Source organism: Pholcus phalangioides, unplaced genomic scaffold (genome assembly GCF_987345545.1).
Source record: "Pholcus phalangioides strain wild (caught in Gottingen) unplaced genomic scaffold, Ppha-v1.0 ptg000017l_1, whole genome shotgun sequence".
Lineage (NCBI taxonomy): Eukaryota > Metazoa > Arthropoda > Arachnida > Araneae > Pholcidae > Pholcus > Pholcus phalangioides.
The window spans coordinates 5,387,798-5,400,862 of NW_028301610.1; the positions used below are offsets into that span (position 1 = coordinate 5,387,798).

At 36.4% G+C, this 13,065-nt stretch overlaps 1 protein-coding gene across 2 annotated transcripts in view; it reads left to right on the forward strand.

Annotated features, from left to right (window-relative positions):
• Window positions 1–779: 779 nt before the first annotated feature.
• Window positions 780–13,065, forward strand: part of LOC149072142 (uncharacterized) — a 59,972-nt gene continuing 47,686 nt past the window's right edge. Inside the window, exon 1 of one of the 2 annotated variants that reach the window (XM_089247142.1) lies at window positions 780–1,029. The gene's annotated coding sequence lies outside the window, so the exon portion shown is untranslated. The remainder of the gene's footprint in view (window positions 1,030–13,065) is intronic. The other variant, XM_089247143.1, reaches the window with a different exon arrangement.

The window sequence follows — 13,065 nt, forward strand, 5'->3', positions numbered from 1 at the left end:
GGATTCCAGTCTGCCGAGACATCCTCAAGTCACCTTGTCTCAAAAAAAAGTACTGCGCAATCGAATTTCTTAGTTACGGCAGTAAAACAGACGTTTCTGCAACATCCCGATTTCTGCCCTTATCTCCTTTTTCTGGTTTTTGACGTCATGAACTTTGATTTGCATATGAAGTTTTCTTCTTCCGTTTCCTGCTATGCTTTAAATTATGGGTGATTCATTTTATGTTACTTATCGGTATACATCTTTGCGTAATTTTGTTAAAACCATGTGCTCCCCTAATTGTTTTGAGCAGTGTAATAATTCATTCCGGTTAAAGCGGGTAAAAGCAGTTTGAGCCGGTAAAAGCAGGTAGGCGGGCGCACTATGGCCGCCCCAATGAGTTTTCACGATCTTTTTTCAGCCGCGATAAAGCGAGTAGCGAGAAGCGGTTCACTATGGACGTACTCCTATGGACGTGGTCCTAAAGCCCCCCCAATAGGTATAGAGGACATTAATCATTCAAGTCCAGTCAAGTCATACAGAATGTCTCATGCACTCTGACCATATGTCCTCGAAAAAAACACGGGACATTGAGATTCCAAACACTGAGCTATAAGTAAACTTTACTTATAGCTCAATGATTCCAAATCACTGAGTAACTGAAGTGAAGACTCCCTAGGAGGCAATGAGTTGGACTTTCTCGAGAAATGCGGGACGTATGGGCACACTTGTGTCGTTCAACGTGTAGTTTGACGAAAAATTTCAAAAGTTTTTGACAGTTGGCAACACTTTTGCGATTTGCAGCTTCGCGGTTTTAGAAATGGAGTCGTGCTTGGTTGTCGTCGAGGGTATGAAACTGTAATTCTCCGAAAGTAAATTAACGTTGTGTTTGACTTTCACCACAGATATTCGTTGATCTATCTATCGGACATAGTTGATGTCATCGAGAGTTTTCTGATTGTTGAACTGAGCTTCGATCAAAGTAAAAAACATTTCAATACTCTAGTTTCTCATCAGCACGTTTTCTATAAGCAGGTTTTTCGAGTTTGGGTAAGGTGTTCTCGTAAATACATGTAATAAGTTATTAATTTTATAAATAAAAACTCCATCAATAACTATACGGGGTGTAAGTGTACACGTTGAAGTTAATTTTTTTCGAATTACTAAAAGAAAAGAAGCACTGGATGAATTGCTCGGTAGGTAATATTGGGCATGTAAACGTAATATGGTAAAGTCGGATATAACGAATGATTTGCAAGCGATTGTCAAAGAGTTAATGTTAGACATACAAAAAATATTTAGTTTTAATTTGTTGAAAATTAGCATTTGATATAAATTCCTGGAACAGCTTTGATATAGGGGACACGCCAAGTTGGCGACTTTTTTCCGGCGATAAGTTGCCATCATTGGCGCGCTCTATGCCCCTGTATCGTTATTATTTTATTTATTTATTTTACCGTTGTTTATTTATAAGAACCCGGATTCCCGAAAAGAGAGTCCGGGTTTTAATTTATAATACATAGAATGTATTTATTTATACAACATGCAGGACCGTTGTTTATTTATAAGAACCCGGATTCCCGGAAAGAGAGATTTTTCACTTTTTTGTAAAAAATATGGGTTTTTTTTTACCGAATAAATTGATTTTGAAAATTTGTAAAAGTTAGGACTACACATTCTCTCTCCTCGAAAAACGGCCCAGAGATGGCCTTGAGTCTAGGCTGTCTTAAAAGCATCATGGGGGCCCCGGGCAAATTGATTCTTCTCAGCCCTCTATCCAGACTGCAAATGCCTACTTATCAATTCACATGGTTAATCTCGCAAATCTTAACCATATCACATTTTTTTCACCCCCCCGCCGTTCTTCATTCAAGGCCTCCGTGACGTGCCGGGTTGTCCTATGCGTCAAGACGGCACTGCCTCAAATTATGCATAGGTGCCTATGAAATTTGGTACAATAATTTAAAAATTAGGTATGGGTCTCAGACCAGATTTTTCACGGTCTGGTAAGCAAAAAATTTAAGAACTCTTCTGGGTTCCTGGCAGGGCCGTTTTAAAAGCATCATGGGCCCCGAGAGCCAAGTGATTTTTCTGATTCCCTACATGGAAAGTCCCCGAAAAATACAACTACCTCTCGTTTTTCTGAGGCCCTCTTCTCTTGAGGCTCCTGGGCCATGCCCGGGTGGGCCCATGCGTTAAGACAGAACTGGTTCTCGGGCTTGAGTCCTGCCAGCTCCACACTTGTGGAGGCTACGGTTTCTTTCACAGGCTTCTGTGGTCTAGAGACTGTTTCCCAACCGTCGGGCCGGTGCAACACCTTCTATAGCAGAAGGCCTCCGCGCGAAGCTCGTAACATCACTGAAGTCTCCCATTTTCCTTATAGTGTTGGATTTACTATATACTTCCCTTATACCACATTGGATATATTGTAACCGATTGGCCGCTGTGAAAACCACCGATCTAGAGCCTAGGACAGTTTCCCAAGTTTTTGTTTTACGGTCCCTTCAATTATTATGTGGCAAAGGCATTATGGTTGAAAGTTCTTGCTTTCCATAATTGGGTGAGATGCCCCCCCCCACCCCTTCTGCCTTGTCAGGAAGAAAACACAACATGAGGTGGGAACTGAAGTGAAAAAGAAAAACTTCTTTGCTCGCAAGCAAAGAAAAATAAAAAAAAATAGGGAGAAATTCGCCATGAACATAATATTGGAAAAACCGCCACCCGCCAAAGCCAAAAATTTCCCGCCGAACCGTTTTCAAACCAGTCCAATTTGGTGGGAAAACCGCTAATCTGGCAACTCTGGATGGGGGGCTCTGTCCCCTGATCTGAAAATATTGACTCTGTTTTCCCCATCCCAAGTATTAATATTATCTTACTAAGCAGATTCAAAGCACTAGCAGACAAAGGAGTCAGTATAATTCAGTTGGAGCAGGCGAGCACATGGAAATTGTAAATGTTTCCAAGGTGCCACATTTGGCGACTTTCTGAAAGTTATCTGAAGTCAATGCCACCCTCAATAATAGCATGTCGCTGTCACATTTTATGCAATGCATTTGTGACTTCAGGAAAATTTCAGATCGCGAAGTCGTTAGAAATAACTTCCTGATATTTCTTGACCACACTAAAAACAGAAGGCATGATTTTAAAAAAGGGCAGAAGGAACAAAAAATAAGAATAATAATCTTGGTGACACTTTAGACAACAAAATGATGGCTATTTCAAATATTATGCAAAAGAGAACGTATAATAGCCTTGCGGTACCTGGAATCAATTCTAGAAACCAGAGAGTAAGAGAAAGATCTAGAAAAGAGAGAGATATATGTACTGCAACCCATGGTCATTACGTCAGCCTTGGCAACACGTCAAGATAACGATAATAACAGCTCGCAAAGCTGGGCTCTGCTATCATTTATTGATTCACAAATTTTCCAATATATATTTTCTTTGCGGTAGCCTCTACATTTCTTGTTCATTTTTTTAGTGTTTATATTTGGGGGTCGGGTCATGAGCCGTCATGACAAAATAAAAGCGAAATCACGTTATGGTTATAGCTGTAGCAATTTTACTGGATTCTCTCTTTTATGTCTCATTTATATATTTATATGCAGGTATGTTAGTGATTGAACAAAGCATTTCCTACACTATTGTAGTTCGTGAGTGGTAAAAAGCTCTATTTCCCTACATTTTGGGTTGGATGAAAATGGAGTTTAATTACCCTTAATGAGGTGCCAACACCTCGGGTTACAACCCTAACGCATCGCATCCTGAGGCATGACGTGGGGAAGAAATAAAAATTTTAAAAAAAATTTATCCTCCACGGCACAGCAATAGTTCATGGAATAAATCGGAAAAATCCTTGAGGCACACTTACACGTGCTTTAATACACACGTGTAATAATCCACAGGGAATTGAACAGACAGTGCATTGATACTACCAAATTTAAAAAAAATCAGGGAAATGCAAAATTAAAATTCACAGAAAAATTAATTCTGCAGGGTTTGAAGTTGCTAGACCTCTGCCCAACAGAAGTAGTTTAACACCATGAATAATAGGGAAGAAATCTGTGCTGAAACGCAACCATGGGACCAGAATATGCAGCACCGCTGCTCACACAATCAGAGCAAAATGACACAAAGTTCAACAATGCCATAGTGACAGGATTGGTCTGATTTTACCCAACCCGAGGTAAAACATTTACACAGGTAAAAAACCCAACAAAAACTACACCTTAAAACTGCACTTACTTGCAAACAGTATACTTTCTAATGATATTGTATTGTCACACTCTATCTCAAAAGTTATACATAAATAAATCTGTGTATTCTATGCTATTTAGATTATAGGGGTTAGAAAAAACCAAGTAAAATTACACCTTAAAACTTAATTGCAAACAGTATGCTTTCTAATGATGTTATTGCATTGTCATACTCTATCTGTGGTCCCACCATAAGGGTGGGGCTTGCAGGGCTCCAGCCAGGGACAAATCTTATTATTTTTGATTTTTTTTACATTATAAATTCATTACAGAGGGGCCCCACGAAAGATCTCTGCCAAGCTGTCCAGGATGCTGGGGGAGGGGTGATGACCACAAATAAATCTATGTATTTAGTGCTATTTAAATTATATTTCTTCCCATTATTTTTCAAATGCCTTTTTTTACAAGTAAAGAAAATAAACATTTTCATGAATGTTTTCTAACTCACAATTACTAGTCCTTTTCAATAACACCTTTTGATTTGAGTGATCTCGCTAATCACTTTTGCCAATTTCTTTGCTTTTTCACATCCAAGTTTGTTTCTCAGTTTTGACCATACTAGTGCAAAAGTAGAAAAAATACGCCAAATTGATGCAGGTGTGAATGTAATTGAATGTGGGTCTTCCAAAAAATTTTGCAAAAGTCTGCATTTAAAATATTTTTTCTGCCTTACAATGCATGATTTTTGCTTCAACTTTGCCACCTCCTTTTTGTTTCAACTGAGACTATCACGTTTTTTGAAAACATTGTTCCTGGATAGAAATTTGCATCTTCTATTTGAAACATCTGTAGATAACAAATTCTGTATTCAGTTTTTCAATCCATTGTTCAGCGGAAGCTTCTTGTTCCTTAGTTAATCCTCTTTTCTCAAAACAGGATCAGTCATATTTGCAAGGAAATGAAATGGAGTAACACACATCACTTTGAAACACACTCCTATACAATGATAATTCTTTACTTTTCAATACATCTAGCCATATTTCTAGACCGAAGGGCACACCGAGCGCGCCTTTGGCCCCTACTTTACACTTTTTTCCTAATTTAAAGGGCCTAATATTAATTTTTTTTTTTTATGCCCGGGCCATCAACTGACCTTTATCCGCTTCTGGCCGTAACTTAATTTAGAGCATCTTAATACGATACTGATTGTTGACTTAATATCGACATCTTGCGCTCCATTCTTGGCGTTGTGTAACAAAATCCCATTTTTAGACCTCGGAAGTTGTTAAAACGTTTTTGTCTCGAGTCGCTATTACAACCGCAATAGGAGAGGGCGGGGGTCTGGTTCCACGGGTATTGAACGAGGAAAGGTGCAGAGTTTACTCTTTTTCTGTTAAAAAGAGTGGATAAAGGCCCCGGGCGATGGTAAATTTTCGTTCATACTTGCGACCCGGGTTGCTGCATACCGTGATCAGATCTAAAACTGGGAGTGGGGGGGGGGCAATGCCTCGGACGGCGTTTTTGATGGGATCGGATGGTATATTTAAGAAAAGGCAATAAAAATTCCTTTGCAAAGTTATGGAATTTCACAGTCAAGGGGCAGTAAAATTATGTTTCCCCTTCAGAAAAACCAATTTACATATTACTGCCATGGTAAATCGGGTGCCTTGGGTGGGGGCGAATTCTTTGTTTTTGTTCATTGAAAATTACGGGAGGAGTCAGCGCTAATGTGGCGACTAATGTGGCGCGCTAAAATAGGTAACCCTGACAGCACAGCATCCATAAACTCTATCAACCGCATTTATAAACCCCGTATGTCGTTGATTCGATTTTTGTGTTCATTTTACCCTAATTTTCCGTATTTCCCCGATATATTTCTATCGATTTTCGCATATTGCCGCATATTAGGTTGATTCATATAAATTATATATTTTTGTAATTTTTTATGTGCCCTTTGTCAGCCGCTGTGGTGGTCGAGTGGTCATAGTGACGGACTCGCATCGCGAGGATCCGGGTTCGAACCCCACCGGCGCCACAGTGGTGGTCGGCTGAAGTTGGTTTTCTGTGGTTCCCAATTTCAAGGCTTCTGGCTTGAAATTGGGAACCGATGCGGGCCGATCTCCCCGTTAAAAAGCCTCGCCACAGAGAGCAACAGGCCTACAATATTACAAATATTCAATCATTACACTTCACTCCCAATTTGAAGTATAGATGACAGCACTGAAATATCAGGCACAACACTAGCTACACACTCAAACTGTTAGGTGCACTCACTTTGTTCCAGACTCTGCCACGAAAGCTAGGCTGGAAGAGATCTCAGCAACGGGATAAGTCCAGTGGCGAAGCCCCTGGCGTTTATTCATTGTGCCCTTTGTCAGCCATCTTGAATTGACTACCGCAAAACAGCGATTCTTTGGCGCAAAAAAAAGTTGCCACGTTGGTGCTTTCAAGGTTCATGGGAAATTTACCGGGTAAGGCCGCGGAGAGTCTCTTTTTCTGTTAAAAATTATGGGGTGGGGTGGGGCAGGGGCCAAAATTATACTGTTTTCAGGGGTGGGAACACTGCGCCAAAATTAACATCTTGCGCCATCCTGCTCCAATAGTGTATTTTCGTATTTTTCTGCGCCAAATAGCTAATTTTGCTTCCATATGCCTGGAATTTCGGAAAGGACGCCAAAAAATTTTTGTACCTGCTTACCGCGAAACGATTCTTTCTAAGAGTGTGTTTTATTAAACTGTACGCCTTATTTAAACTATCAGCCTTTCCATCACAATAATATCCGTGATCGTGCAACTAAAGATGGTTTGCAATGGTCTTTCAGCTTTAAAGCGCAAATGTGAGTCAGTTGCCGTTTAAAAAAAAGTCTCCTGGAAGCAGCAGAAATTACTGTAGTCGATCGTCACTGCGTCAGATGTATGTTGTGTGTAAAAAAAAGAAAAATATTTTTAAAAAATTTTCTCTCAAAAACCAAACAATTTCAAAACTGGTTTATTTTCTCCCTCACCCAAGAGCAGTATTATTTTGGTGCCCCCCCCCCCTGTAAAATAGTAGACTCGCCCACTTTTCCCAGTCCAGCCATAGGAGATAGACTTGAAGGTCTTAGGGGTGTGGCACGATGACAATTAATATACATCATATATATGTATACATCAGTAGATCATTGACGCTGGGGGGAGGGTGGATTGCCCCTCCCTCAAACATATAATAATTAAAACAATTTAGTTAATTTAATAATTTAAATACTTTATTCAATTTAATAATTTAAATAATTTATTTATAATTCAGTAATTTAAATAATTTATAATTCAGTAATTTAAATAATTTATTTATAATTCAGTAATTTAAGTAATTTTTTAATTTAATAATTTAAAATATTGTTAAAAATTTAATTTTATATTTTTTAATCATTATAGTAAATTTCTTAAAATTTGTTAGAACGTATTATACAAACCTAGGTATGTAAATCAAATTTGTACTAGTTAAAAAAGTTTTAGTACATTATGTATACTGTCATTCATGGCATAACATGAATGAAAAATCCACTGAAATGTAGATGGGACAAATTCTCTCATCAAATTTTGTGTTATTTCATTTTTTTTCCCTTCTTTGAATGTGAAAACTTTTTCCCGTTTTGAAGTTTTTCCTGCTTAAATTAATTTTAAGATGGGTTGTGAAAAGCAGTATGGGGGAAGGCATTGCTACTGTTACTCAGAAAGGATATAATGTAGTTATTCTCTCACACATAGTTGTTGATAAATTTGATAAGTTATTCAAAACTTTTCTGGTTAGCAGAATGCGTTTGAGTTTGATTTAATTATTTCACACTATTATGTAAAAAAAAAAAAGCAATTTCAATGAGTTCTATTGAAATGCAAAGTTAAAACTAAAGTCAATTTCAATTTGGTAATAATCAAAATTCATTGTCCATTTGGTCTCTTTTTAAAAATATTTTGGTCACTATTTGGTCACTTTTTAAACATTTTGGTCACTATTTGCTCACTTTTTTAAACATTTTGGTCACTATTTTCACTAGTTTTGAGGCCATGATCCGTGCTGCCCCTGAAATTGTTCTGCAGTAGCGGTAATTGGTCTACGACGTACGTCGCAGATTTTGGCACATTCTGCTTTGGGGCAGCGCATATAACTTTCTTTCCTTATGCTTCAATATCAAAAGCACCCAAGTTTTTGCCAACCCTGCATAGTGCAGAAAACGTTTCATCCAATCACTAATATGCATGCATACAAATAAGAGGGGATGTAGTAAAATTGCTACAGCTATAACCATAGATGTGATTTTGCTTTTATTTTGTCATGACCCCTCGCCTCTAAATATAAATAACAAAAAAAAATGAGTAAGAAATGCTGCGACTTACCATAATGCAAATGTATTGGAATGTTTGTGAATCAATAAATCAGGGCCCAGCTGCACGAGCCGTTATTGTCATCTTGATGCACCTAACCACATTTGATTGAATCGGATAAAAAGCATTTTTTAGTGAATCAATAAATGATAGCAGGATAATGATCATGAATCATTATAGCATCAATAATGACAGCTCGCTAAGCAAGCCGCTATTATTGTCATCTTGATGCACCTGAACTGCATTTGATTGAATTAGAAAGAAAATGTAATTTTCTTACAACTGTCCTATTAATATTATTTCACTAAGCAGGTTTAAAGCCCAAGCAGACAAAGAATGCAGTATAATCCAGTTGGAGCAGGCAAGCATAGCTGTTAATAAATGTTTCCAAGGGATTTTGGCGACTTTCTGAAGGGTACCTAAAGTCTGCCACTCTACAAACAGCAGTTGACCAAAGTAGAGTTTGATCGACTCAGAAATAGCCTTAGCAACAAGCTAATACAGCAGTTCTCCAACCTCAAACTTTTTTGACTCGCAGAGCCATTTTTAGTCTATAAATTCCTATGGAAAAGTCTTGTAAGCCACTTTTTTAAAATTCATTCATCAAATCTACTGATTTATTTTATTTTCATGGAGTCCCTGGAAGGGCATGTGTAGAGCTCTGCAGAGCAAAGGTTGAGAACCCCTGAGCTAATGTATATTGTACCATTTCTCAAACCACCAGTTCAACCAATCATAATGCACAAAAAGTGAATTACATTTTCAACATATCTTCACTTCATAGTCACCCCGCTAACAATTGAACCCTCCTCCTGGCATAATTTCACAAAAAACCTGTATTTTGGTCATGAGAAATTGGTGAACTCCTCCTTTTCCTCTATTTTCTCTTAAGACAAGGCATATAGAATGTCCAAATTGATGTTTTGTACAACAAATTTGGGGGTGAATAAAATATTCGGAAATAAAATAGAGTGTGTGTAAAAACAAAATTTGTAAAATAAAGAGTTGATAGAAATTAGAATTCATAAAATGGAGCAGATTTTAACATCTCTATGGCATGCTGTTCGTGGAACAGGACCAGTTCGTAAAAAAAAATGTGTTCATAAAATCGAGCGTCGACTGTAGATTAAATCGTTCGTAAAATGGCTTTGATGAACTTACAGAACTTTTTGGGATAATTATTTGCTCGGTAATAGTATTTTCAATTTTAACCAAGTACTAAGTGTGAGTAATTCTCCAAAATCAATTTATTTTTTTCTTAACTGCTGTTTGAGACATCGTCTTCGATTTTAACATTAGCTCTATGATATACTGTTCAGGACTGAGGAATAGTTTGTAAAACAGGGCGTGTTTGTAAATTGAAGGTTCGTAAAATTGAATGTTGGCTGTATTAATAAAATCTCTTTTTAGTGTTATAACTTACAGCAAAGTACAATGGCATGACATATTAAAAAAAAAAAAGAATTATTTGTCAGCCAAATTTCTTAGGAGCCAAGCATGATTTTTTTTCTCAGGAAAAACAATGTTTTTGACTTTTCAGGGATATGATACCCTTTCCATTTTTGAAGCCACATAATTATGAAATCAGAATTTTATGTCATTCTTAGACTCTAATTCAGCAATCACATGTAGAAAATTTTAGGTGCCAATATTGATTTTCTAGTTACCATGGTGACCTTCTTCACCAAACACCAACTCTTGCTATGTCGCTATATTGCAAGTTTTGGGTTGGAAATAAACCACTGTCTATTGGTAGTTCATTAGGGAAAATCTTATCTATATCCTCCCTCGGGTTCGAACCAGGCACCGTGACAGCAACCTTCACAGTGGTAGCATGAGCATCTTACCACCACTCCACTCGGGCGCTCACCATGGTGATCTGGCACCTGAAATTCATCAATCCCGGAAGTGTAGTTATTATAGAGTGATGAAGTAGTAACCAGGGTTGGTAAAAAAACAGTTTTTTTTTTTTTGAAAAAAAAAAAACGGGTTTTTTTTGGTTTAAACCAGGTTTTTTTGGTTTAAACCGGTTTTTTGTTTTAAATAGTATTAACATTAAAAACAATGAAATTTCTGAAAAATCATTCAAACTTCTAATAATTAACTAAAATGAAATGGTTATTAATGTAATTAACACTATTCCCATACTAATTAATCAATAAATATTTATTACATTTTAACAAAAACCAACTTTTGCAATTTAATTATTTTTTGCTCAACTCAATGGATTACTGTGTGTTTGAAAATTGTTTCAATGTTATTGTTAATCATATAGTATATAAAGGTTTTTCTCCAGTTACTTTCAGTATGCTTAATTAGGAAGCTATTTTGAAAAAAGTAATAAAAATTAAGTGAATATAATGTATTTAATGAAGCATAAATAATGCAGATTAATTAGCAATGATTTATGATATACAGGGTGATTATAACTAAGGTTTTGATTTCAAAACACTGTAAAAAAAGAACGATTGTCAAAATGACTTGAAAATTGACATGAATATTCCTGAAAAAATGCAATTTTATTTGGTAATGGGGAAAAAATACTTAAAAATGTAAAATTAATGAAATCATCCAACATGTGGGAAATTTGCTCGCAGAATGAAAACGATAGCCAGTCATGGCAAAATGATACCTTAATTATAGCATTCCACGATTTCATAATTCATGGAAACATCACAAAAAATGAAGTAATTGAACAAATAGCTACAACTTACTTAAGAAATGTTAAATATGTTGTCCAACCTGAGGTTGAAAGCACAAAAATTGTTGTTCAACAACAGAATCGGAGTATGCCATGGTCATGATGTGGATGTGCTTGCAATTCATTATGTGCAGCTTCATTAAACCAAACGCTCCCCCATGTTAATATTCCTGAGGAACTTCTAACATATAGGGGATGTGCTGGAGATTGCAATTCACCAAATCTTGCAATCTGACCACTGTTTATGACATTTTGAGGTACCCCTCACAGCCAGAAGTTAAAAAGGTTAAGGTGCATCCTGTCAATATGGGTTTTCAGCAGCTGCTTTGCTGGTATTGCAATGTGCATTTTGATAGAAGTTGTTCTATCCACACACTGATGCTGTGGAAGTACCAAAACAATGTGGTTGCACAAAATAGATTATACTGCTGGCCAAGTACAGCATCATCTACCTGCACATTTTGCACTACTTGCATTCTTTTTCCTTTTGCGAAAGAAACTTCCATTGCTTCAGGAATATTCATGCAAATTTTCAAGTCATTCTGACCAGTAGTTCTTATTGAATAGTTATGGAATCAAAACTTCAAATTATAATCACCCTGTATATAGCTGATTATTTTTCATAAATCTGTTATTATTCAGTAGAACCCTTATTAACTGGGCTTAACAGTGTGAAAATATAAAAAAAACTACTATTGAATATTAAGACTGGGAGATATACACAGAATGTAGCCAAAGGGTAGAAAATGTTGTAAGAATGAGAAATTTTGGCTTTTGTATATAACTTTAAATAACTAAGATACTTCATATGAAAAATATATATATATTCTGGTCACTTTTATGAGACTTTTTGAAAAAAACCGCTTATAAAATCTTATGTCATTTAAAGATATACCATCAGAATGTACCCCAAGGATATAAAATGTGGTAAAAATGAAACATTTTGGGTAATAATGAACCAATATGATATTTTTCAAGGAAAAAAATTATATTTAGGCAACTTTTATTTGATTTTTTGAAAGAAACCACTTGGTTAAAACCAAGGTTTAAACCAAACAACCCTGGTAGTAACCATCTCTAAATCAATAGGGATGGTTATAGAAAGCTTCTGTGAAAATGGATTTTAGTTACTCTTATGGGGACCAAGATTTCGGGTTGCAACCTGACACATAACATAGAGAAAAGTTTTTTTTAGTGCTGACCCCTGTTTTTTCTTTTTATCCTTTTTTCTCCACAGCACAGTAATAATCCACGTAAAAAATCGGAATAATCCAAAGGGCATCCACTCTTGTATCCATAGAATTGAACAGATTGTACACTGGTAGTACCCAATTAAAAAAAATCACGAAAATGCGAATTCGCTGCAAAAATTAATTCTTTAAGTTGTTACAAAGCTTCAGATCAAACAGAAGCAGTTTAACACAGTGAACAATGGGGGGGGGGAAATCAGTACTGAAAGCTGACTGAGAGATACAGCACAGCATGATAAAAGCAAAATGACAAAGTTCAACAGTGCAGGAAATGTTTCGTGTAATTGCTAACATACCTACATGTGAATGTGCAAATGAGACATAAAAAGAGAGCGTAGAAAAATTGCTACAGCTATAATCATAGATGTGATTTCGCGTTTGCTTTGTCATAATCTCCAAATATAAATAATAAAAATGAATAAGAAATGCAGCGACTTACGGAATGTATTAGAATATTTGTAAATCAATAAATGCTAGCCGGACCCTTCTTCACGAGACGTTATTATTATCTTGATGCACCTGAACCATATTTGGATTAAATCACAAAAAATGTTAGAATTTTTTAGTAAATCAATGA